Consider the following 27,500-nt stretch of genomic DNA (forward strand, 5'->3'; position numbering starts at 1 on the left):
TAAAATCAGTCGCCGTCAAGGAGCCAAGCTCGACTCATGTTTTTCGTAACACTTTAGCAGACGGGCTCCTGTTTTAGGTATCTGACTGAAGAAGGATGAAGACTGACGAACTTTCCCTATCAGTCTACGTGATATCTTCCATTTTCATATTCATGCCAGGCCGGCGACTGTACTAAATGTTGGCTTTACACTCTTTTGAGGTATGTTTGAAACAGGTTATATTTTCATGTCATGTTGTCGTATGTGAGAAGAGTGACTGGTTCTGTGTTTAACGTTATTGTGTAGGCCTAAGCTATTGTGCTACACTGCTTAAACATGTGAGGGTTTTACGTAACGTTTTCTTGGTTTTAGAAAACAGGAATTAACGTGTAAATAATTATATTGGCTCATGCAGCTTAATATGTTGGACGAGTGAGTATTTTTATTGTGCGAGTGAAAGAAACTAAAGACAAGTTGATTTATGGACTATAAACTTTACAGTGTTCCAACTGGGGGGTTTTCATCGCCGGAGGCTGAACTGAACCAGTCAACTGCGGCTTGTGGACATGACCATGGCATGGAGAGCTGGCAGGGTTCTACAGTTAGCCGCCGAGACGAACTGGAAGGATCAAGGACTACGTCAAGCAATGGTCGCGGTGTCGTGAGGACTGGTGCATCCTTGTCAGTCGTCTGAAGGACTTACAGCCATACCAACATCTTGAAAGCCGAAAGATGGCAGTAGGGTAACGTACAGTAGAATATCTATTCGTCTTACCTGTTAAGCTGCTTTGTTTGAGCCAAAAGGTGTCTGCGTCTTGGACTGTAGAGTTTCTTGTGGTGTTGTCGGCCTAGGGTACTGGTCGAAGCCCGGAAATGATTTTGTGATGTAAAAAGCTTTGTAAACAATAATAATTAGTCTTGGCAGTGTCAAGATCCATTTAACACCAGGTTTTTGCGTGTGTGAGTGCGTGTGCGCTTGTGCCTTGTAAGCTACGGTAGCGGACAACTATTCAGATTACATTCAAGTCTGTAAACAAATACTAAATTTATAGAGTTGTGTAGAGGCATTTATGATTGTCTAAAAACCGGGCTATACCACTCCATAACATAGCCACATGTTTGACGCATCAAAGTCTTGAAGTTTCAGACCCGCTCCTAACTGTCGCGCTTTTCTCTGCAAGTCTTTTTTTCTAACAACTCCAACTCCTCCGACTTCACAGTCCGACAAGGGTGCAGTTTCAACTTTCGCTTTTCTCTGCCAGTTTCATGCTGCAGAAGGATATCTCTGTTAGCTCGCCACATCCTAATTTGTTTTCTGTCCACACCAAACTCTTGAATTCTACTGAGTAAGATTTTCGCTTCGGCATTTTCTTGGAAAGAAGCGCCAAAAGCAAGGGGAAGAAACTCTGACACGACATTCTTCGGCATTCCTTTTTTCTCTCCCTGTTCTCGATTTTTCGTGGTTTTTTTTTAGCCATGCAAAAGTGGGGGGTGGGCGTTTACTCGGTACTTCACCTTTTGCACGGATTTTGCTCCAAAGTGGGGGATGGACGTTTACAATGTTATGGGCTTATACTCGGTACTTTACGGTAAATGTGAAATGTGTGTATATGGGTGTGGCAAACAAACAAACAAACCATGTGAACCCCCCCGGGCCGCAGGCCTTCGATGAAGTGATTGAAAAAAAAAGGATGTTCCCAAATGGTTCAATTCTCATTTGGTCTGATTCTCAAATGGTACCGGTATACTTCCCCCCCCCCTGGCCGCAGGACTAGAATTTGTAAAAAAATTAATAATTTTTTTTTTTTTAAACATTAAAAAAATTAATTAGAGTAAAACAAAACATTAAAACGTTCATAATCAATAATAATAATAAACAAGAATTTAACACACAAAAAAACAAAAGAAAAGATAACCGCCCATGCTGGGAATCGAACCTTGATCGCTTTCGCCGTAGCCGAACGCCTTTCCACCACACCACAAAATCTTCATTGCTCCGTCAGTGAATTTAGTGCTATTATACCTAACCGCTACTGGCAGACATGGGCCGATCGATCGACCGGTAACTTCCACATTCTTCCACACAGCTTTGTCAGTTGTTGAGGCCTTGCAAGATTTTGACGGCAACAATAATTATTGTAGTTCTCTAAGACTTTATTTCTGTTTGATTTGTAATATGTTGGGAAGACATATTTATCAATTGATCAACAAAATAAAACATAATAAAAAACGACACAACATTGTTAAAATTATTATTGGCCAACGTTGAACGTTTACGAAGGCCTCAATCTTCACGCGCATAGACGAGATTAATAGGTGCTTGATTTTGGTATTTTGAATTACATAACATTAAACCTTTGTTGGGCTTCATGGTCATGGCAACAGCCATAATAATATTACATGATGTATAATATTATATTTCAGCATATGTGAATTACATGTCATCATACCAAACTGTCATACATTTTTATTCCTACATTATTCTGATTGATCACAACCAAACCTACTATCATTGGACACATCCAAATGCAAGCGCCTGTTCTTGACAATCTCCCACTGATCTAAAAAAATAAAATCAGTGCAATTTCCTGGGTCGGGCTTTGCCACAGACACTCACGGTTTGGCCTGTGGGTAAAATGTACAATGTATTTTCTGATTTGTGCACAAAAGCTTTTTTTTTCTTCTTTTTTTTAACATAACAATGTTTAATGTCACTGTATGTTTGAAAGACCATGGTCACATTTGTAAAACAAATGTTAAATTAGAAAATAAATAACATTTTGGTTCATGATTTTTTCCTACACCTGTGCTGAAAATAAGATATAAAAATGTCGGTATATAAGTCACTCAAATACTGCAAAGTATGAATGGTTTGAGTTTGTTGCGGTTGACCCGGCACAGTTCGACCTATGATGTTTTTGTTGAACAATTTTGCCGCCACCCCTCCCATAGGATGACGTATTTCACAACTTTCTGTGTTACACAAACTCAGTGATGACCAATTTTGCCTTCACCCCTCCCATAGGGTGACGGATTTCACAACTTTCTACTGATGAACAATGTTGCCTTCACCCCTCCCATAGGGTGACGGATTGTCACAACTTCCTGTGTACACAAACTGATGACGTATTTCACAACAAAATGGCGCTGCCCATGGTCAACCTCGAAACTATCCGTATGAATGGGGGCCTCCTGGCCCCCATAACATACGTCTCGCGCGCGTGGTGTAAAAACCTCTTCATGTTCCGATTAAACATCTCTTGTCTCCTTCCCCTGTCTCGTCAATTAGGTGTCTGGGAGGTTCCAGAGTGCCAGACTTTACCATTCTTTGGCTGACCTTTTTAAGGCTCTTAAAAGTCTGTGTGGTTTCATGGATTGTTAAGCGACTTTACATTTACGGAGATTGATCGGATTCTTTGCCATCAGTGTTTCTGTTTGTCTGCGCTAACTGTCTGTTGGTATGTGTGTAGGTTTTGTGTGTGCGTGTGTGCGTGCGTGCGTGCGTGCGTGCCGTGCGTGCGTGCGTGTGTGTGTGTGTGTGTTTGGGTCTGTCTGTCTGTCTGTCTGTCTGTCTGTGTGTGTGTGTCTGTCTGTGTGTTTGTCTGTGTGCGTAAATGTGTGTCTGCCTCGAAGTGTCTGTCTTTCTGTTTGACGAGTTAGTTGTTATTTCAGGTTATTGTTCTTCGGGACAACTGACATGTTGTTGGCTTTGGGCTGCATATATTGCAAGATCTTGTTTGTAAACATGTGTTGATGACCACCTGCCTTCCTCTTTAACCCTTCTTTGCCCAATAACTCTCTACTCTCTCAGCCATCCCTCCCACACTTCCCACTCTTACCCTTTCTCTTTGCCAATCACATATTCCCAGCTTACAAGACCAAAAAAAAGAAAAAGAAGAAAATACTCTAACAACAAGTCGCGTAAGGCGAAAATACAACATTTAGTCAAGTAGCTGTCGAACTCACAGAATGAAACTCAACGCAATGCAACGCAGCAAGACCGTATACTCGTAGCATCGTCAGTCCACCGCTCATGGCAAAGGCAGTGAAATTGACAAGAAGAGCGGGGTTTTAGTAGTTGCGCTGAGAAGGATAGCACGCTTTTCTGTACCTCTCTTCGTTTTAACTTTCTGAGCGTGTTTTCAATCCAAACATATCATATCTATATGTTTTTGGAATCAGGAACCGACAAGGAATAAGATGAAAGTGTTTTTAAATTGATTTCGAAAATTTAATTTTGATCAGAATTTTTATATTTTTAATTTTCAGAGCTTGTTTTTAATCCAAATATAACATATTTATATGTTTTTGGAATCAGAAAATGATGGAGAATAAGATGAACGTAAATTTGGATCGTTTTATAAAAAAAATATTTTTTTTACAATTTTCAGATTTTTAATGACCAAAGTCATTAATTAATTTTTAAGCCACCAAGCTGAAATGCAATACCGAAGTCCGGGCTTCGTCGGAGATTACTGGACCAAAATTTCAACCAATTTGGTTGAAAAATGAGAGCGTGACAGTGCCGCCTCAACTTTCACGAAAAGCCGGATATGACGTCATCAAAGACATTTATCAAAAAAATGAAAAAAACGTCTGAGGATATCATACACAGGAACTCTCATGTCAAATTTCATAAAGATCGGTCCAGTAGTTTAGTCTGAATCGCTCTACACACACACACAGACAGACAGACACACACACATACACCACGACCCTCGTCTCGATTCCCCCCTCTATGTTAAAACATTTAGTCAAAACTTGACTAAATGTAAAAACTAGCCGGCACGTGCTAAGCTCCGATCATGTACAGGAACTTTGGCCCTGGCGGAAAAGCGGGGAAAGTGTTTGTCCCAGAATTCCGCGGGAGACCCGGATTCCTTCCTACCACGAACACCAGGGGAGATGACTAAAATAGCACACCGGTTTTCGCAAGCGTCACACTCCGCGGCTTCCGATGTCAATGATGTGGACTTTTTTTCTCTCTGGTGCGGAAGAATCTGGTCTAAAATTTATTTTTGGGGTGGATTTTGCGAAAGAGCACCGTTCCAGGCTGAACTTTTCAACTACAATGGTAAAAAAACTATAAAACGAATCTGTTTCCGGAGTATTACGTTACCAGAATATCTACCGACGCCAGACGGTAAACAAGTTTCCGATCAGAAATGTCCAAGCTGGGAAAAACAAACTGATGTATATTTAGTGCGGGAACTGACGAAAATAGCGGTTTGGAGTTGAGGGTGAAATGAAATAATTAATGTTTTGATGGATGGATACGACGATGAACAAACACAAACACACACACAAACCGTGACACACTTACACACACACACACACACACACACACACACACACATACACACACACAAACACAAACACACACACAAACCGTGACACACTTACACACACACACACACACACACACACACACACACACACACACACACACACACACACACACACATTCCGTCGTTTGTACGTGTGTGCACGTGTGTGGTTGACGGAGAACAGAGACATTTTTTTTTATTCAACTGTCTTCGGAAATTCGCTGTCTGCTTGCGTTGACGACAGTTCCGTTCAACAGGCAGCCATTTAAAATGATACGACACCAATTAAGCTAACAACAAGTCTCTTTTTGACCCTCTTTTCCAAAGGTGAATCTCTGACGTCAGAAGCAAAACAAAGTTCGAGAAGACGTCACAATGCCAATAAGTGCCTTATATTAAAACAAAAGTTATATGTATCTAAGTCTCCCGAGGACATTGCAAAAAGTTTCGAAAATGAAGTTTTTCTCGGTGACTGTGTTCATATTAGCAGCAGAATCTACTTTTAAAGTCACCACCACATGCATGCGTCAGTACAGTTTGGGATTAAGAGGACACGCCACATGTATGCGTCAGTACCTTATGGGATTAAGAGGATACGCCACATGTATGCGTCAGTACCGTATGGCATTAAGAGGATACGCCACATGTATGCGTCAGTACCTTATGGGATTAAGAGGATACGCCACATGTATGCGTCAGTACCGTATGGCATTAAGAGGATACGCCACATGTATGCGTCAGTACCTTATGGGATTAAGAGGATACGCCACATGTATGCGTCAGTACCGTATGGCATTAAGAGGATACGCCACATGTATGCGTCAGTACCGTTTGGGATTAAGAGGACACGCCACATGTATGCGTCAGTACCTTATGGGATTAAGAGGATACGCCACATGTATGCGTCAGTACCGTATGGGATTAAGAGGATACGCCACATGTATGCGTCAGTACCTTATGGCATTAAGAGGATACGCCACATGTATGCGTCAGTACCGTATGGGATTAAGAGGATACGCCACATGTATGCGTCAGTACCGTATGGCATTAAGAGGATACGCCACATGTATGCGTCAGTACCGTTTGGGATTAAGAGGACACGCCACATGTATGCGTCAGTACCGTTTGGGATTAAGAGGACACGCCACATGTATGCGTCAGTACCGTATGGCATTAAGAGGATACGCCACATGTATGCGTCAGTACCGTTTGGGATTAAGAGGACACGCCACATGTATGCGTCAGTACCTTATGGGATTAAGAGGACACGCCACATGTATGCGTCAGTACCTTATGGGATTAAGAGGACACGCCACATGTATGCGTCAGTACCTTATGGGATTAAGAGGACACGCCACATGTATGCGTCAGTACCTTATGGGATTAAGAGGACACGCCACATGTATGCGTCAGTACCGTATGGCATTAAGAGGATACGCCACATGTATGCGTCAGTACCGTTTGGGATTAAGAGGACACGCCACATGTATGCGTCAGTACCGTATGGCATTAAGAGGATACGCCACATGTATGCGTCAGTACCGTTTGGGATTAAGAGGACACGCCACATGTATGCGTCAGTACCTTATGGGATTAAGAGGACACGCCACATGTATGCGTCAGTACCTTATGGGATTAAGAGGACACGCCACATGTATGCGTCAGTACCTTATGGGATTAAGAGGACACGCCACATGTATGCGTCAGTACCTTATGGGATTAAGAGGACACGCCACATGTATGCGTCAGTACCGTATGGCATTAAGAGGATACGCCACATGTATGCGTCAGTACCGTTTGGGATTAAGAGGACACGCCACATGTATGCGTCAGTACCTTATGGGATTAAGAGGACACGCCACATGTATGCGTCAGTACCTTATGGGATTAAGAGGACACGCCACATGTATGCGTCAGTACCTTATGGGATTAAGAGGACACGCCACATGTATGCGTCAGTACCTTATGGGATTAAGAGGACACGCCACATGTATGCGTCAGTACCTTATGGGATTAAGAGGACACGCCACATGTATGCGTCAGTACCGTATGGGATTAAGAGGATACGCCACATGTATGCGTCAGTACCGTATGGCATTAAGAGGATACGCCACATGTATGCGTCAGTACCGTTTGGGATTAAGAGGACACGCCACATGTATGCGTCAGTACCGTATGGGATTAAGAGGATACGCCACATGTATGCGTCAGTACCTTATGGGATTAAGAGGACACGCCACATGTATGCGTCAGTACCTTATGGGATTAAGAGGACACGCCACATGTATGCGTCAGTACCTTATGGGATTAAGAGGACACGCCACATGTATGCGTCAGTACCTTATGGGATTAAGAGGACACGCCACATGTATGCGTCAGTACCGTATGGCATTAAGAGGATACGCCACATGTATGCGTCAGTACCGTATGGCATTAAGAGGATACGCCACATGTATGCGTCAGTACCGTTTGGGATTAAGAGGACACGCCACATGCATGCGTCAGTACAGTTTGGGATTAAGAGGACACGCCACCAAATAGGCTAACCAAGACGTCACAGCTCTCTTCAAGAGTGGAAGTTCTGACGTCAAAAACAAATCCTATTTTGCGCATAGCCGTGTCACACTCAACGTTCCAACACTAACTGGTGTGTTGTGACGACAATGATAATGACACACCTCTAACCGCTTATGGGACGAATCGAAACAAACAATTGGGTTAGGGGGGAGGGAAGGAGTATCCCTTTAAAGACATCCGGCAGATAAGGCAGAACTCTGCCAAAATCTTCTTTCACAATATAAGCCTTGCCTCATCATAATTTGCATTATAATTCGCATCAGGGCCTGGCCTAACATGATCCTACGATGTCTTTTCCTAAAGTAGTTCACAGTTGCAGTCCGACGTGGCTACACACGGCACAAAGATGTTTTATCAGGAGCAAAAGTTCAAATTCAGCTGCCTCCTTTTCTGCGATAGCGATTATATTCTTTTTAATGTCTATCGTCTTCTCCACTTCCGTTTCCGGTGGAGGTCAACGCATGTCAGATATATAGCAATCCCAAAAATAAACCGAGTAATTTATAGATTGAGAATTCTCAGGAAAGTAAAGACTTTTCTCTTATTTTCTGCAGTTAAAACTGTACATTTTATCCCCTCCGTCGTCTTTATATGTAGGAATTTGTTTCAGAGTAGAACGGATGAGGAGGAGGGGAAAAAAAGGAGAAAATTTGTTTGTTTGTTTGCTTAACGCCCAGCCGACCACGAAGGGCCATATCAGGGCGGTGCTGCTTTGACATATAACGTGCGCCACACACAAGACAGAAGTCGCAGCACAGGCTTCATGTCTCACCCAATCACATTATTCTGACACCGGACCAACCAGTCCTAGCACTAACCCCATAATGCCAGACGCCAGGCGGAGCAGCCACTAGATTGCCAATTTTAAAGTCTTAGGTATGACCCGGCCGGGGTTCGAACCCACGACCTCCCGATCACGGGTCGGACGCCTTACCACTAGGCCAACCGTGCCGGTGATGATGATGATGATGATGATGATGATGATGATGATGATGATGATGATGATGATGATGATGATGATGATGATGATGATGATGATGATGATGATGATGATGATGATGATGATGATGATGATGATGATGATGATGATGATGATGATGATGATGATGCATCAAAGCAGCACGATGAAGCGCTTGAAATGTTTGTATACGCTCCCGATCCGCCCAGAGTCAAGTAGTAATGAAGTGCAGTGATAATGATAAAGATGCGTGTTAATGCCAAAAAAAGCGTTCGGTCTTATAAACAGTTTCATTTACTCTGTCATGATCTACTCTTTGTAAGTAGCGCTCGCATTAGCGCTGTCCGTCAAAGCATATTTTATTAGTGAGTGTTATTGGGTTTTCCCCAAGGCTTTTGATTAATGAGGGAGTTCTGCTGGAATTGTTCCAAGTGTTTTGCTACCTCTATGTCTCTGTCTCACTGTCTTTTTCTCTGTATCCCCTCTCTCTCTCTCTCTCTCTCTGTCTCTGTCTCTCTGTCTCTCTCTCTCTCTCTCTCTCTCTCTGTCTCTCTCTCTGTCTCTCTCTCTGTCTCTCTCTCTCTCTCTCTCTCTCTCTCTCTCTCTCTTTCTCACTCTCTCTCTCTCTCGCTGTGCACAGACAATGTTATAATGCAGTAACGCACACGTACTTTTACCTCAATAATCAAAACATTAGCCATCCGATCCTCAGGGCGTAGTCATCCATTCTGGTTTGTACTTAAATTCACATCAGCTTTGATAATAACCTGATCGTGATGAGCAAGCTTTGTTGTATGGCTTACGAATAGTTTTCTGATGAATAGTCTCCAGATAAATGATAACGTTGAGCGTATTCACTTTTTCATTTATTACAACTTACGTATTGAGGTGTGTCTTTTATCTCTGTCTCATTAATGCGCTTTGTGAAGAGTAATCAGTAAATTACATGTATACCAGATAACAAAGCGAGTATCAGTATTCGTATAATTATGTGCGACTCCCGTGTGAGGTGGATGGGGTGGGAGTGGGGACCTGTCTGTCTGTCTGTCTGTCTGTCTTTGTCTGTCTGTCTGTCTTTGTCTGTCTGTCTGTCAGTCTGTCTGTCTGTCTGTCTGTCTTTGTCTGTTTCATTGTGTCTGTGAGTGCCTGAGTGTGTCTGGCTCGTGTGTCCGTCTGCTTGTCTTAGTGGGTTAGTGTGTGTTTTAGTGTGTTTTAGTGTGTGTGTGTGTGTGTTTGTGTGTGTGTGTGTTATGTGTGTTGTGTGTGTGTGTGCGTGTGTGTGCGTGTGTGTGTGTGTGTGTGTGTGCGTACGTGCGTGCGTGCGTGCGTGCGTGTGTCTGGCTGTTTGTCTGTCTGCCTGTCTGTCTCTGAGGAAGAAGAAATGGCGTCGGTATCTAGATGTCCCAGATTTGAGACGTTTTGGGTCAATTATGTTTACCGAGCCCATTTCTGTCTGCGAAACAAGATTAATGTAATTCAGGTATTACTTCAAAATAGTCGTGCCAAAGTCTTCCACTGGGCGTTGGACACTGGTTTGTTATAAGGCTTTGTCTTGTTTTAGAGCCGCGCACAGTCTCCTTTATATATATAGAGAAAAGCGGATATGTTTTACGTAATAAGTGTGCTAGTTCTACTGATTAATTACAAATGTCCGCGTACGCTGAAGTTGCATGGGAGTGTTCACATGGTGGTGAGACATATATCACATTATACCTATGTGCCTATCATTTCTCAATACCTGACCGTCTGCACGTATCCGTTCTCCACTACGCACGCACTTGCACGCTCACACTTGCATACACACATGTCTACGCATATACGGGCGCGCGTACACACATGCACGCACGATCACACAAGCACAAACACACATAAGAAACTAAGTCCATCTCACGATGAACACGAGCCGAAATCATATGCACTCGACTTATGAAATAGAAAGAAATCAAATACGACGAAGAGAAGAAAAAGTTTGAAAGTACCATTGAACTTCCATGTCGGCGTGTGGCTGAGCTTAAAATAGGAATGTTGTTGCAATCTGTTTTTGTTGAAAATTTTGGTAGTTGTTATGTATTGTTTTAAGAGCAAAGGAATGATGGGAAAGAAGAAAGAAAAAAACCCAGGAATAAATGTGAAAATAATGTTATTTCGAAATGTCTCTTACAACAAAGTCATAAAGGACAAACAGTATTGTGGAAAAAAATGTACGCATTAAATGTACAAGAAAAAACTTCTACACAAATAATGTAGCACCCGTGCACACCATTGTATTGAGATCAATGGTTAAAATAGTAAACGAAGTAATTGCTGTCGAGGACTAACAAAAAGATATTTAACAAAAGATTGATTGTTCAGTCATATAATTAATGACAAATTTTTTGGGTAACCATCTTGGCTTAACCACTTGCACCAGAGAAAGTGAAATGTCACACAATGTCTTGAAAAGTTCAATATGAAGTGAACACAATGTGTTATATATCTATTGATAATAACAACAATTGCATTTAATAAGTGGAAAATAGTGCAAAACATGACATGACAACTATACATTTTAATATGAAAAAAACATCATAATGCAACATGTACATGAAGAACCAAACTGGTATACAGTGAAAAATCATCAAGATGAGAATGTGAATGGACACCAGTTGCATGTGTATGCATTGACGAAAAATGAACAGGGGTCAATTCAGTTAGGTTCACAAATTGAGTAGTTTTTCCGTCCAAATCAGTTACGGTATTGGGCAATGCAGAAGATATCTGTTCAACATCAGTTGTATGTGTATGCATTGACGAAAAATGAACTGGGGTCAAATCAGTCAGGTTCACAAATGCAGTAGTTTTTCCGTCCAAATCAGTCAAGGTTTTGGGTGATTCAGAAGACATCTGCTCAACGTCAGTTGTATGTGTATGCATTGATGAAAAATGAACTGGGGTCAATTCATACAAACAGTTGTATTGATTTGTCAAAAAAGAAAGCAAATCTGCATAACTATCAAACACCATCATTACTGCTGCTCCATCTGAAGTAATCGCACCAGCAGAATTTCTTTCATGAGAGTCAAAAATGTAGAAAGTTTGAGAATTCAGATCACCATAGATACCCACACTTGACTCGTGAAACGTTGCAAGAACAAAATGTGACAATGCAAGAGCTTGCTGCAATCCCTCCGACAACGGCATTGTGGAAAAAGCATTGTCCAATACTACAGTCGAATTTGTGTGTCCTGAAAACGCATCGACCACATATTCAATGTGCACTGGATGACCGGCGACAGATGAGGGCAAGTGTTCATGTCCGAAATATCCGTCAAAACCGAGTTCAGCAGAAAGTTGACTGCACAGAGCAGATCCTTCGAACAAAACATTGTCCAAATCACTTGGCTGAATTAAATTGAGCACATCATGACTATGCAAAATTTGCAATGGTGACTGCGAGTGCGAGACCGGCGAATCGCAAAAATTGGCGACACCCAAAAAGAACAGCAAAGCAGAAAGTGCAATCGCCGTGCATTTAGGACCGCGCACCGGGTGGAAAATATCACAGCCTTGGTGAAGATTAGCGAGTAATGATCTTACCATGATTGTTGTTTGCTTGTCCAACGTCGAATGGTGAAATTTCCCGCTTCTCTGTCCTCCACGACGCCGTCCTTTTCCCAGCATAGGTCGCGTCTTCTACATCCGCTTTGATTGTGTACGCATGCGCAGGTATTCATCGTCTGCTGTTCGAGTCAAACGTTGAAAGTAATTCCTGTAAGCCTGCCACTTATTTATAAAAAGAAACGTTTGATACTTTTACCAAACAGTTAGTATAATGCACGCTCTACCTGTATTCGTCTTTAAATTCTGCAAGACTGAAGCGAAAGAGGTCTGTCTCAGTTTTGTGGTCAGTTTGTTGTGTACATTTACACACGCACAACGAACAACACATGCACAGGCCCGGGGGAAGCTCTCCTTTCTTATGTCCGACCATAGACGTATACATGTAGTTTACATGTTTATTAGTCATCTATGTGATTGATTACGTGTATGATATGACGGAGAGTCGCATCGGTTTGATGCCGTGAACCCAACCGTGGCTGTGGCTGTCGTTTGAAGTAGCCTACTTCTTTATAAAGATTCATTTACATTCTACTTCTGACCAAGGCATGTTTGGTACCTACTGAATCCTTGTTGCGTGTAGTTTTACGTGGCACGTTGCCCAAAGTTGTATTCTTGAGGAGCATAAAATAAAACGTGTTACAAAGTTATCTCAAAACTCTGCAGTGACTGCTCGCGCAGCAGGTCAGCTAATTATAGCACGCAGCCTCCACAGACAGCTCCCGACCCGAGACCATATGACTCGCACAAACACACACACACACACACATACACACACACACATTATAAACACACACACACACACACACACACACACAGATGGAACAAAATGCATGCTCCCAATCTGGTCGTCCCAACCCCCAGTCACCACCCCCTCTACCCCGCAACCTGTTACTGTTAGTTCTATTATCGTCCCAGGTAAGGTTCAAGGAATATAGTGTAACAAAACAGAAAACTACCAATGGAGAGGAAATAAGTGCAATGCGGAAGCATTAACCGGCAGTGTTGGCGGAACGCGTGTGATTGAGGAGATTCCTACGCCTCGTATCCATAATGACGTCAGGTATGTGACGCCAGAACAGAATGTATACTGTACTGATACCATCTACCGGTATCTAAGCTGCAGTATACTGGTATCTCTGCATACTGAACACTAAAGTTGACTCTAAAGGGCAAAATATACCTGCGCAGTTTCAGCGGCACAGACGATGCACTGCCTGTTATTGATGCTGCGACAGGGATTATGACGAGTACTTGGCCTGTTTTCCTTTCACGCAACGTGTAGCGGGCTGGGATAAGCTGCAGTGCGTCGTCTGTCCTGCTGAAGTTACATAAGTGAGCGCCAGGCCTAAGGTAACACCGGTGAAAGGTTTCACGTTGTTAGGTTAAAGTTAATCTTACAAAATCTAAACTTACCCTAGCTGCGTTATACGGAGCGCTTAAATTGAATTTTGACAGTCTTTTTAAGCTGCACTGCACCGGTGTTTGTGAATATATAACGCTTACTTGATTGGCTCTCCTTTGATGATTAAAACCGGTGGACCTTTTGCGCCAATCCAGATTGTTTCATGTGTGTTTTGTGAAGTGCTGTGTCGGGCTGTTGCTCATAGTTTAGTTGTTGTTTTGACGGTGAGGTTTTAACTTTTTATAATACACTCCTTGGGGTTTTCAAAATAAATGTGTTGCCTTACTGTGGTGTAAAAGTGGATCAAGGAGAGCATGAGATGACGTTTGCATCTATGTTATTTCATAATATACATTTATTTGTTTCTGTCTTTCTCTTCTTTGTATTTTTGCTTTATGTATTTTATTTTCATTTGTATGTTGTACTTGTGTTTTTCATAATGAGCCTTTTACCTGTGTAAAGCCGGATTTAACATCCAATATACAGAGGTACCAGAAACCCGCAGCAAGGGGGCCGATACATGTTACCTGTGAAGTGCAACTATAGCGTTCCATAGACAATCTTTGTATATATGCGGATCACAGAGGCGTTGCACTGTGACATGCCAGGTGATGTACGCTTTTCTGAGTATACCAGTCAGCCATCCGTGTTTCCTCTGCTGTGAACAAAAGGTGAAAATAGAAGGCGACGGAGCTCGACTGACTGAGATAGGTAGGGGAGGGGCGGGGGGGGGGAGCCACTAGTTGCTTTTTAATAAACTAATTCATTTTTTTTTTTAATGGAACACACCACAGCAAGAGAAGGATTGTGCCTTTCGCTCACTTTGATTTAATTGACTGCCATACTTGTGGTGCATTGTTGAACAAATCGTGCAGTGTGCGTCTAGATTTAGGTACAGTGGATTCCCCACAGTCTTCACATTCGTCAAGATCGCCAGAACCCCCCCCACCTAAACGGTCAGATCAATAGAATCCCTTTCAAGGGAACAACGAGTCAGTACAGACGCCTGAAAATAACGATCATGCTTTCACCTTTCGGTACACGTACGCGGGTCGGTCAGTGGCTGACAATCATCAATAAATAAACAGCTGTTAGCGGCTGTGTCATGGTTGAGTATTATCATGCATGTAGTCTCTTTGTGTTCGTGTGACAGAGAGGGGAGGGTTGGGTGTGTGTGTGTGTGTGTGTGTGTGTGTGTGTGTGTGTGTGTGTGTGTGTGTGTGTGTGTGTGTGGTGTGTGTGTGAGTGTGTCTGTCTGTCTGTCTGTCTGTCTGTCTGTCTCGTTCTGGTCATTTCTATATATGTGTGTGTGCATTTGTTCATTAGTGTGTACGTTTGGTATTGAGTGCGTGTCCGTTGTCCAGAACGAGTGTGTGTGTGTGTGTGTGTGTGTGTGTGTGTGTGTATGTGTGTGTGTGTGTGTGTACGACAAGAAGAAGCCAAAATGTAATACTTAAATCGGCACACGTAAAAACCATTTTAGAGGAAAACACTATTTTGTCCGTATTATTCGTCAGAGAAGGTATGAAATCCGCAGCCAACATGCACAAAGCAAAGGAAACGGGCGGACAATCCGCAGATGTATACACATTGGTCTCCGCTGACCGGTCATACAATAAGCTGACCGTTCCGTGGTCCAAGGAAATGTTTGGCTAGACCTTGTGTTAAATAGTCTGGCTAACTGGTGTATGGAAGCATGTTATTGTCAAGAGTGATAATAAAGAACAGGCTTATGTTATTGATTGTGCCAGCCGCGGTGATGTCAAGAACTAAATGTTGACATGCTGAAGTTTTATTAATTCCCATTCCTCTGTCGGTCTGTCGGTCTGTCTGTCTGTCTGTCTGTCTGTCTCTGTCTGTCTGTCTGTCTGTCTGTCTGTCTCTCTCTCTCTCTCTCTCTCTCTCTCTCTCTCTCTCTCTCTCTCTCTCTCTCTCTCTCTCTCTCCAGGGGCGGACGAGGGGACAAGGGCACGATAAAAATAAATAAAAACAAGGGCCCCAAAAAATAAATATTTTTGGGGTATTAATCAGTGACAAAATCTGCTGCCTGAAACTGGTAATGATCATCCTCAGAATGCACCAGATTGCACCATTTTGCATCCTTTTTTTCAAACTTTTCCGGGGGGGGGGGGCATGCCCCCGGACCCCCCTAGCAAGCTAGGCGCTCCGCGCCGTCGGCTCGGCGCTTCGCGCCTTAACACCCATATCTTCACAATATACTTTTGGACCCCCCCCCCCCCATAAAATGAACTGATCCGCCCCTGCTCTCTCTCTCTCTGTCTCTCTCTGCCTCTCATAATTCTCAGTGGGGACTAGAATTCTCTCTCTCTCTCTCTCTCTCTCTCTCTCTCTCTCTCTCTCTCTCTCTCTCCCCTCTTACTTTCCCCTATCACTCTCTCTCTCTCTCTTTATCTCTATCGTGACATTCCCAGGGAAAGGGCGCACATCAATTAGCAATCAAAAAGATCAGTAACGACCAAACAACGGGTCAGTGGTCAGAACGGTCAATATAATTCATGGGCACATTGGGACCGCGACCCAAGCAACCAGCGTCCACGGAATAATGTCATCACTCTTTGGACCTCTCGATCGATGAATAGGCGGCTTCTGCTTCCCTTGGCATTTACCGAATCTATGTTTTGGGGTTTGGTTGGGGTGGGGGGTGGTAGGTGGGTGGAGGGGTGTCAGTAATCCCGACTCTCTTTGTGTTGGTGCGGTGTGTATGTGTGTGTGTGTGTGTGTGGGGTTGCGGTACGGGTGTGTATATATATGTGTGTGTGTTTGGGGGGGGGTGCGCGCGTTGGGGGGGGGGGAGTACGTGTGTGTGTTAGTGTATGTGTTAGTGTGTGTGTGTGTGTGAGGGGGTGTATGTGTATGTATGTGTGTGTGCGTGCTTGTGTGTGTGTGTGCGTGCTTGTGTGTGTGTTTATGTGTGTGTGTGTGTGTGTGTGTGTGTGTGTGTGTGTTGGGTGTGTGTGTGTGTGTGTGTGTGTGTGTTGGGTGTGTGTGTGTGTGTGTGTGTTGGGTGTGTGTGTGTGTGTGTGTGTGTGTGTGTTGGGTGTGTGTGTGTGTGTGTGTGTGTGTGTGTGTGTGTGTTGGGTGTGTGTGTGTGTGTGTGTGTGTGTGTGTGTTGGGTGTGTGTGTGTGTGTGTGTGTGTGTGTGTGTGTGTGTTGGGTGTGTGTGTGTGTCTGTGTGTGTGTGTGTTGGGTGTGTGTGTGGGTGTGTGTGTGTGTGTGTGTGTGTGTGTGTGTGTGTGTGTGTTCTATGCAGAACACTAAGTGCATGGGAACACTGTCATGATGAGACATCACCCGGCAGTATTCGTTGCACGATCCTTGCTATGTGTCCAAGCGGAGGGATTGTCTTTGTCCAGGTAACAGTCTGACCAGGTAACAGTCTGACCAGGTAACAGTCTGACCAGGTAACAGTCTGACCAGGTAAAAGTCTGACCATGTAACAGTCTGACCAGGTAACAGTCTGACCAGGTAACAGTCTGACCAGGTAAAAGTCTGACCAGGTAACAGTCTGACCAGGTAAAAGTCTGACCAGGTAACAGTCTGACCAGGTAAAAGTCTGACCAGGTAACAGTCTGACCAGGTAAAAGTCTGACCAGGTAACAGTCTGACCAGGTATGAGCTGGTCAGCCCAAGTGTTGTCACAGATTGACGACAGTACTCAGTCTGGTTAATTGCTTCTTCGCTCTTTATTTGGTTTGTTTTTGTATCTATTTATTAATGTATCTTTTTATGTACTTATTTATTTATGTATATATGTCACAAGTGCTAGTGTTAGGACTGAATGGGAAATGACTGTGCTGAATCATATCGTGCCCTTGTCACGAGAGATGCAGAACGCACGTGCAATAGTTGATTGTCGTGTGTCAATGGTGAGCCAATGACGTGTATGCAAGTGGTGTGTCAATGGTGAGCGAATGACGTGTATGCAAGTGGTGTGTGAATGGTGAGCGAATGACGTGTATGCAAGTGGTGTGTGAATGGTGAGCCAATGACGTGTATGCAAGTGGTGTGTGAATGGTGAGCCAATGACGTGTATGCAAGTGGTGTGTGAATGGTGAGCGAATGACGTGTATGCAAGTGGTGTGTGAATGGTGAGCGAATGACGTGTATGCAAGTGGTGTGTGAATGGTGAGCGAATGACGTGTATGCAAGTGGTGTGTGAATGGTGAGCGAATGACGTGTATGCAAGTGGTGTGTGAATAGTGAGCGAATGACGTGTATGCAAGGGGTGTGTGAATGGTGAGCGAATGACGTGTATGCAAGTGGTGTGTGAATGGTGAGCGAATGACGTGTATGCAAGTGGTGTGTGAATGGTGAGCGAATGACGTGTAAGCAAGTGGTGTGTGAATGGTGAGCGAATGACATGTATGCAAGTGGTGTGTGAATGGTGAGCGAATGACGTGTATGCAAAGGGTGTGTGAATGGTGAGCGAATGACGTGTATGCAAGTGGTGTGTGAATGGTGAGCGAATGACGTTTAAGCAAGTGGTGTGTGAATGGTGAGCGAATGACGTGTATGCAAGGGGTGTGTGAATGGTGAGCGAATGACGTGTATGCAAAGGGTGTGTGAATGGTGAGCGAATGACGTGTAAGCAAGTGGTGTGTGAATGGTGAGCGAATGACGTGTAAGCAAGTGGTGTGTGAATGGTGAGCGAATGACGTGTATGCAAGTGGTGTGTGAATGGTGAGCTCTTGTTGGCGGCCTATGCCCCGGACGGGGTCAAAGGCATAAGTAAGTAAGCAAGTATGTAGGAGACATGCTGCATTCCAGTATTGGAAGACTCTGTGATCATGGATCTTCTAACAGTACTGGATTGATTCTTCGCGTCTGGTTAATGCGCGTATAGTACGCTTGTTGCATGGCTGAATAAGACTCTCCTCTTATCAAGGATCTTCTTACAGTGCTAACAAAAAGTTTGATTTCTTAGCCTTTTGTTGATGTGTTTATAGGACGCGTTTTGCATTGCTGAATCAATTCACAGTCTCGTATGATCAAGGATCTTTTAACAGTTGTTGAATTGGAATAGGACAGAGTTGGTAGATTATGTGGTGATGTACACGATCTTTTAAGCAAGAAAGGAAAGAATCTTCCATTCAATTCGCTAGGCATTTTATTTTCGAAACTTTCTTAGGGTATCTATATTTGATAACCAGTCTGAAAACCCGTAGCAGATTCTTCTTCTCCTTCTTCGTTCATGGGCTGAAGCTCCCACGTTCACTCATGTTTTTGCACGAGTGGGTTTTTACGTGTATGACCGTTTTTGCCCCGCCATTCTGGCAGCATTCGCCGATTCCGGGGGAAGCATGCTGGGTATTTTCGTGTTTCTATAACCCACCGAACTCGGACATGGATTGCAGGATCTTTTTCGTGCGCACTTGGTCTTGTGCTTACGTGTACACACGAAGGGGGATAAGGCATTTGCAGGTCTGCAAATAAGTTGACCTGGGAGATCGGAAAAATCTCCACCCTTAATCCACAAGGCGGCCGCGGCCGGGATTCGAACTCACGACCTTCCGATTAAGAGGCCGACGTCTTACCACCCTGCCACTGCGCCCGTCACCCGTAGCAGATGACAGAGATTGAGTGTGTTCTCGAGCCAGGTCAAAGAAAAGTTATCTCTGAAAAATGAGCTATGTTACTTGGCATTACGTTGCTTCGCTTTTGGCTCTCTTATCTTTCTACCCCCCCCCCCCCCCCCCCACCTCCCCCATCACTCCAGAAAATAATGATGGTAAATTATAGAGTGAATTACTGGTTTATCTGGAGAAAGTCGTTTATATAAATTTTACGCATATTAACTTGTGATATATTATGCTGCAGAAAGCTCATTTATAACTGTTGTGATTATTTCCCACCTCCTCCTTCTACTTGCTTGTCTTATTTTTCTTTTTTCTCTCTCTCGCACTCCCTCAATGTCACACCTCGTACACACACACACACACACACACACACACACACACACACACACACACACACATTTACTCACACACACACACACACACACACACACACACACATACACACACAAACACACACACACACGCGCGCAACCAAAAAACAAAAACAAAAACTAAATGAAGCGGGGCCGGTAAAACCCACACGGACCATATAAACCAGCCCAGACAGCAACCAACCATCAAGCCACTTTTTATTGTGAATTAACGTGCGCAAGTGTTGGTGTGTCTGGCGTTGCATACAGCTTTCCGCGAGCTCAGTTGTTTATCGCGGCCTGACAGTAACACGAATGCACGTGCCAACATCCTCAGTGCACTTTACCCTCACAGGCAGTTTCACTTCTACCTATTTCTTTGTCGGTGGATACATAATTCAGTGACGTTATTATTGCATAATGATATTTATGCATGTGCCAACAGTCTGAATTTTTTCACAGACAATTTCATCAAAATGTATTTCTGTGTAGGAGCATACATAATACAGTGACGTTAAACTTGCATGGTGATGTTTATGCATGTACCAACTGTCTGAATTGTTCAGACATTTTCACCTGTTTGTATTACTGTGTAGGTGCATAAATAATTCAGTGACGTTGTAATTACAAACCGATTTTTATGCGTGGGCCAACTGTCTGAATTTTTTACAGACATTTTCACCTATATGTATTTACACCCCCGGTATAGGGGTGTGTATAGGATTCGCTTGATGTGTTTGTTTGTTTGTTTGGGTGTGTGTTTGTGTTCGCATATAGATCTCAAGAATGAACGGACCGATCGTCACCAAACTTGGTGAACAGGTTCTATACATTCCTGACACGGTCCTTACAAAAATTGGGACCAGTCAAACACACGGTTAGTGAGTTATTGGTGGATTAGGATTCTACAAGCATTTATAGAGGCACATATTAATGGTCAAAGGGAAATAACCTTCTCAGTTGGTGGCAGTGAGAATGGTTATTTCCCTTTGACCAACGGGGGTGTTTTTCCTACCTCGGAGGAATTTCTTGTTTTTTGTAGGTAGGCTACATAAATAATTGAGTGACGTTAAAATTGCATAATGATATGTATGCTTGTGCCAACAGTCGGATTGTTTCACAGACATGTTCACCTGTATGTAGGCTTATATCTTTGTACGAGCATCGATAAATTAGTGAGGTTAAACTTGCATAGTGATATTTATGCATGTACACAGATATTTTCACTTATATGTAATTTTTTGTAAGTGCATAAATAATTCAGTGACGTTAAAACTGCATAATGACATCTACATGCATGTGTCAATAGGTGTTTTCACCTTTTTTATGAAATCACTTTTGTGACTGGGTGACGCAATAGTCCCCCTTTAACAGCAGCTGTTTTAAAGGGAAGGTGATAATATATATCTTATTTTTATTTTTGACCAAAATATGACATTTTACACAGATCCAGACAGTCAAGTGTTCCTCCGATACCGCGCCAGCGTTAGAGGGTAACCATGACTGTCAAGATCTGTGTCATTTGTGATATGTTGATCAAAATTAAAACAACTTTAAATGTCTATCGATTTTAGTCAATATTCCTTTCATTTTTTAGGACTGAACGCACACACACTATCCACCTCAATATGACTTTTTGTCAGACTCTGATGTCATTTGGCTCAAGGAAGGAACATCCCATGTTCAATCGATACATTATCCTTCCAGCTTACACAGTAACATGTATGGATGTGCCAACAGTTCACATGCATTCTGCTATCACCGGAACTTTAAGGCAACCGCTTATAAAATTCCTTTTCGGTGCATGTACTTCTTCTTCTTCTTGGCGTTCGCTGGCGCTCCACATTCAGTCCGGCTCGGGAGATGACGGTGGTAGTCTTCTCCAGCTTCAGTCGACTGTCACGGAGCTTGGTTTGCAGTGGGGTGGGGGACGGTCACACTTCTTGTCGCTACTTCTGTAGAAGGGGACATCTCTGCAGGATGTGATCTGCTGTTAGGTCCTCAAGACCGCAGGTACAGGTTGGTGATGGCGCCAGCTTGAACTTGCGGTTCATGTGAGCGTTCAGTCTGTTGTGACCTGTGCGGAGCCTCATCAGGATAACTTGTTACGGTCTGGGCAGTAGATGGTAGTCGTCTCTTTCTGACCTTGGCCTTGTGATCGCCCTTATGATGCTCTTCTTCTCACTGAAGCTGACGCTGTTGTTGGGTTGATCTTCCTGGGCTCCTCCTTTTGCCAGCTCGTCTGCTATCACATTGCCCGGTATTCCACAGTGGGCCGGAATCCACTGGAGGACAGCTCTTCTGGACCTTCCAACCTGTTGTAGAGCGTTGGTCAGGGAGGGGAGCTTGTCGTTCTCAGAGGCTTGTAGGACTGAGAGAGCATCAGAGAGGAAGACAACTTGTTGGCATGGATCTGTGGAGTCCTGAATCATGGAGGCGGCCTGGCCTGCACGGTGTGTCTGTCTCTGCACGATAGTGTGTACAGTGCCTCACAGTAGCGACACTGGCAGTAGCGGTTTTCCCCCCGGGGGACACGATCAGGATACCGGCTCCGCCATTGGCCACGGCGTTGGTCGCACACCCGTCGGTGTATACATGTAGCCATGCTTCCTGCGGGTAGCTCTCCTCTATCATGGCCAGTGTGAGAGTCCGTCGCTCTACGTCATCCTGACATAGGGGACAGAGGTGCAGACTTGGATGTCTGGTTGGTTTGGTGCCCATGTCTTTGCTTCGTCTCAAACAACCAGTGGCAGTGTGTCCTTCGGGAGGGTTTCCTGATGTCTGAAAAGTCTCTTGCTCTCATGGACAAAGCTGCTCCGTTTGAGCCGGTTCTTGGGGAGACCGTTCAGTTTCTGTATCATGGCGTGGTCTGGCAAAATGGCTACACACTCATCAGGGGCAAGTACAACATAATATGATCTAGTGAGGTTAACATTGCACGTTTGACTTGTGGAAACAACAACAGTCAGAGTGCACTTTGCTATCAGGCAAAAAAACAAAAAGTCTGTTTACGGTAACATAGGCCCAAAAAATAGGGTCGGTAGGTCGGGATTTTTTTTTTTTTTTCTCCAAAAAAACATATTTTTACGTTATTTTGCAAAAAAACAAGATTTTTTTTTTTTTTTTTTATTTTTTTTTCCCCCAAATGCCAAAAAAAAGTCTAGGGTCACGCGAAAAAAATAGGGTCGGTCGGGTAACCGTAAACAGACTATTTTTTTTTTTTTGCCTCACCAGAAATGTCAGGTAATCGCCTTTCTATGTGCCGTTTAGGTGCATGTATTATCTAGTGAGGCTAAAATTGCACAGTGACATTAATTTTATGGACGTGCCAACAGTCTAAGGGCACCTTGCTATCACTGGCACTTTAAGGTAATCGCCTATACATGGCCCGTGTGTGTGCATATAAATTCTAGTGAGGTTAAAGTTGCACAGTGACATTCCTAGATGTGCCTACAGTCTTAGTGCTCGTTGCTGTTACCGGCACTTGCTGGTTATTGCCTGTAGATATAGCTAATATTCTGTGTAGGTGCAGTTATAATGCAGTGAGGTTAAAATTGCATACTGACAATAATTCATCCTGAACTCAGGTCAAAATGAGTTCGGCTCATTCTCTCCCTGACCGGACGCTACAGTCCTACGCGAATCTATCAAAACAAAAATACAGAGTTATCTCCCATATGGTTTTCGCGAGCATGATCTAAATTTGAGATCAGTGTTTGCGAGACGAAAATGATTGCAGATTGGCCGACTTCGACAGTGATCTCCGCTCTGTTCTTCACAGTTATGATAAAGACATCGTTCTAAGGTCAAAACAAGTCGAAATTTTGGGACTGCTGCCGGAAGGAGACCGTAATATATGGTTTCATCAATGTCAACTGGTTACAGAAAAAATCGTCTGCTCCAGTGAACGCCGAAACCAAACGGTTGATTATCACGTGACACTTTTGCCATATTTAGAGTTGTTTGCACAGTAAATACAGCCGCGAAAAATAGCTCGCTTGAAACTGCCTTACATATCAATTCCTTTGTAATTTAAAAATTACAAAACGCCATGAAAAATCATTATCGACGATCGCGAATCTGCTTATATCAATAACACATTACAACAAGTCGCGTAAGGCGAAATTACAACATTTAGTCAAGCTGTCGAATTAACAGAATGAAACTGAACGCAATGCCATTTTTACAGCAAGAGCGTATACTCGTAGCATCGTCAGTCCACTGCTCGATGCACAGGCAGTGAAATTGACAAGAAGAGCGGGGTAGTAGTTGCACTGAGAAGGATAGCACGCTTTTCTTTATCTCTATTCTTTTTAACTTTCTGAGCGTGTTTTTAATCCAAACATATCACATCTATATGTTTTTGGAATCAGGAACCCACAAGGAATAAGATGAAATTGTTTTTAAATCGATTTCGGAAATTTTATTTTAATAATAATTTTTATATTTTTTAATTTTCAGAGCTTGTTTTTAATCCGAATATAACATATTTATATGTTTTTGGAATCAGAAAATGATGAAGAATAAGATAAACGTAAATTTGGATCGTTTTAAAAACAATTTTGTTTTTTTTACAATTTTCAGATTTTTAATGACCAAAGTCATTGATTAATTTTTAAGCCACCAAGCTGAAATGCAATACCGAAGTCCGGCCTTCGTCGAAGATTGCTGGGCCAAAATTTCAATCAATTTGATTGAAAATCGAGGGTGTGACAGTGCCGCCTCAACTTTTACAAAAAGCCGGATATGACGTCATCAAAGGTATTTATCGAAAAAAAGAAAAAAACGTCCGGGGATATCATTCCCAGGAACTCTCATGTCAAATGTCATAAAGATCGGTCCAGTAGTTTGGTCTGAATCGCTCTACACAGACACACAGACACACAGACACACACACACACACACACACCACAACCCTCGTCTCGATTCCCCCCTCTACGTCAAAACATTTAGTCAAAACTTGACTAAATGTAAAAAGCCCTAAATATGTTAAAAAAAATCGGTTTCCTTGCCAGACAAGGAAACTCAAGGCATCCTGTCAGGGAGAGAATGAGCCGAACTCATTTTGACCTGAGTTCAGGATGGACATTAATTGTATTGGTGTGCAAACGGTCTGAGTACACTTTTGTTTCATCACGGGCACTTTAAGATAATCGGCTATCTTGAAGTCGCATAAATCTATATTATCCATCTATATTATCCATCTATATTATCCGTCTATATTATCCGTCTATATTATCCATCTATATTATCCATCTATATTATCCATCTATATTATCCATCTATATTATCCATCTATATTATCCATCTATATTATCCATCTATATTATGCGTATCTCTGCGATGTATCTCTGTAATTTTTGTCAATTGTTTATTGACGCTGGATTTGTTTCTGCCTAAACTGTGTCAGTTGCAGATACGTACTCAAAAGTGCTTTAGAACATGATTTTATGTATTTCTTGTCAAGATAACTTACAAATAACCACAAAAAGGCAGTTTCTTAAGATGACACTATTTCCACAATGTTATACGTGCAACATTTCTGTCTTTTCAAATCTATTCAAGTGTGTGTTGCCCTTGCTGCTAGCTATGCAGAGTACCAATTTCTTTTTCTTTCTTTTTGCTGAAATAATGTTATAACTGACAGACAGCAACACAACCGCCAGACACACAACCAAACAATAATGTCTTCACAAACTACCAAACAATAATGTCTTCACAAACTACCAAACAATAATGTCTTCACAAACTACCAAACAATAATGTCTTCACAAACTACCAAACAATAATGTCTTCACAAACTACCAAACAATAATGTCTTCACAAACTACCAAACAATAATGTCTTCACAAAATACCAAACAACAACGCAAAAAGCACTAATGAGGGCTGTCATTAATTGAGCCCAAAGTCCACTTTGCAAACACTTCGCGAACACTTTGGCAAGTCTTGCTACAGAGAATTCACTGCCAAAGCTTCGTGTGCACAGCACTTCTAAGTGCACTTTGCTATCACTGGCACTTCAAGGTAGTGGACTGGTTATTGCCTGTAGATATAGCTAATATTGGGTGTGGGTGCAGTCATAATGCAGTGAGGTTACAACCTCACACAGAAGTGGACTTCGCGAAGTACCTCGCCCAAATAATTTGAAGCTTTAACCAAACAACAAGCAAGAAACTAACAATCAACACACACATCGATAATAAAGGCTGTTCGCGGAGTCGTCTTCGCCCAATCAATTTGAGGCTTTAAAGCCCCAGTCCGTCTCAAATGGTTTGCAAAACAATTTAAATCTTCTCATGAAAAAAACAGTTCTAACTTTCTTACTTTATTTGATGTTTAACGTCATTTTCAACCACGAAGGTTATGTCGCGACGGGGAAAGGGGGGAGATGGGATAGAGCCACTTGTCAATTCTTTCTTGTTCACAAAAGCACTAATCAAAAATTTGCTCCAGGGGCTTGCAACGTAGTACAATGTATTACCTTACTGGGCATGGGAGAATGCAAGTTTTCAGTACAAAGGACTTAACATTTCTTACATACTGCTTGACTAAAATCTTTACAAAAATGGACTATATTCTATACAAGAAACACTAACAAGGGTAAAAGGAGAAACAGAATCCGTTAGTCGCCTCGTACGACATGCTGGGGAGCATCGGGTAAATTCTTTCTCGTCCCAACCAATATGGGACTCCCCCTAACCCGCGGGGGGTGTTCTAACCTTATCGAACACATTTGCAATAGCATTTAATAGCATGTAATGACACAGTTCGTTTGAATAGCTATCTATATATAGCTCGCGTAAACCACAACTGTTTTCGTGGTTTATCTAACCCCTGAGCCATCGTGAACCCGTGTGATCCACTTTTCTTTTTTTCACAATTTAGTAGTCAGTTTGTGATTTCAATGCGACTCGCTGTATCTGCAATAGCACGTTATTGTGTACCTCTGTCGAGTTGTACTGATCTTGTCTTCATGAAAAAAGAATTCTTTTATGATTTAAGAATGTTTGTGTAACAAGCTTATTTATTATTGAGAATTTAAAAGTTAGGTCTAGCGCCAAAACGCGCCGTCCGATTGTCTGATCAGACAATCCGGCTGGCCACGCAAAAATAAATTCTTTGACAATTGCTCGCTCTTTACGTAGGGCACCTATGATGTTCTCAAGCGGTGAGTGTTTAAATGAAAGGGTGTCTGTACTGTGTGTAAAAAAGCCTGACAGTGTCTGTGATGAAATAAATCCAAAAACAAAGAGACTGCCAACGTTCCAAAATTCAGAATCAAAAAACAAGAAAGGTAGGTTGTTGGAACGTTTGTTATTGACAAAACAATACATTCACAGATATTTCGACCCAACGGTCTTTTAAGTTGACAGACAAACAAATATTCACACAAAACTTATCTTGATTCATTCGCTCGGCTTCCTGACGAGTGGACGTAAACTGATAGAACTATCAAGATAAGTTTTGTGTGAATATTTGTTTGTCTGTTCACTTAAAAGACCGTTGGGTCGAAATATCTGTGAATGTATTGTTTTGTGAATAACAACCGTTCCAACAACCTTCCTTTCTTGTTTTTTGATAGTGTCTGTGATGGTTTACGGGAGGCTGACTGTGCCTTTAACGAAAAGCCAACACGCAATAAACTAACAAAGAAACAACACAAAGAGCACTAATAAAGCAAACAGCGTTCATGAAATGCGGCATGTCG

The 27,500-nt window shown here is 42.7% G+C and overlaps 1 long non-coding RNA gene across 1 annotated transcript in view; it reads left to right on the plus strand.

The window, feature by feature from the left end:
- The window catches only part of LOC138975056 (uncharacterized), a 61,876-nt gene that overhangs the window by 17,579 nt on the left and 16,797 nt on the right, over positions 1-27,500 (plus strand). The window lies entirely within an intron of this gene.

This window comes from Littorina saxatilis, linkage group LG9 (genome assembly GCF_037325665.1).
Source record: "Littorina saxatilis isolate snail1 linkage group LG9, US_GU_Lsax_2.0, whole genome shotgun sequence".
Classification (NCBI taxonomy): domain Eukaryota; kingdom Metazoa; phylum Mollusca; class Gastropoda; order Littorinimorpha; family Littorinidae; genus Littorina; species Littorina saxatilis.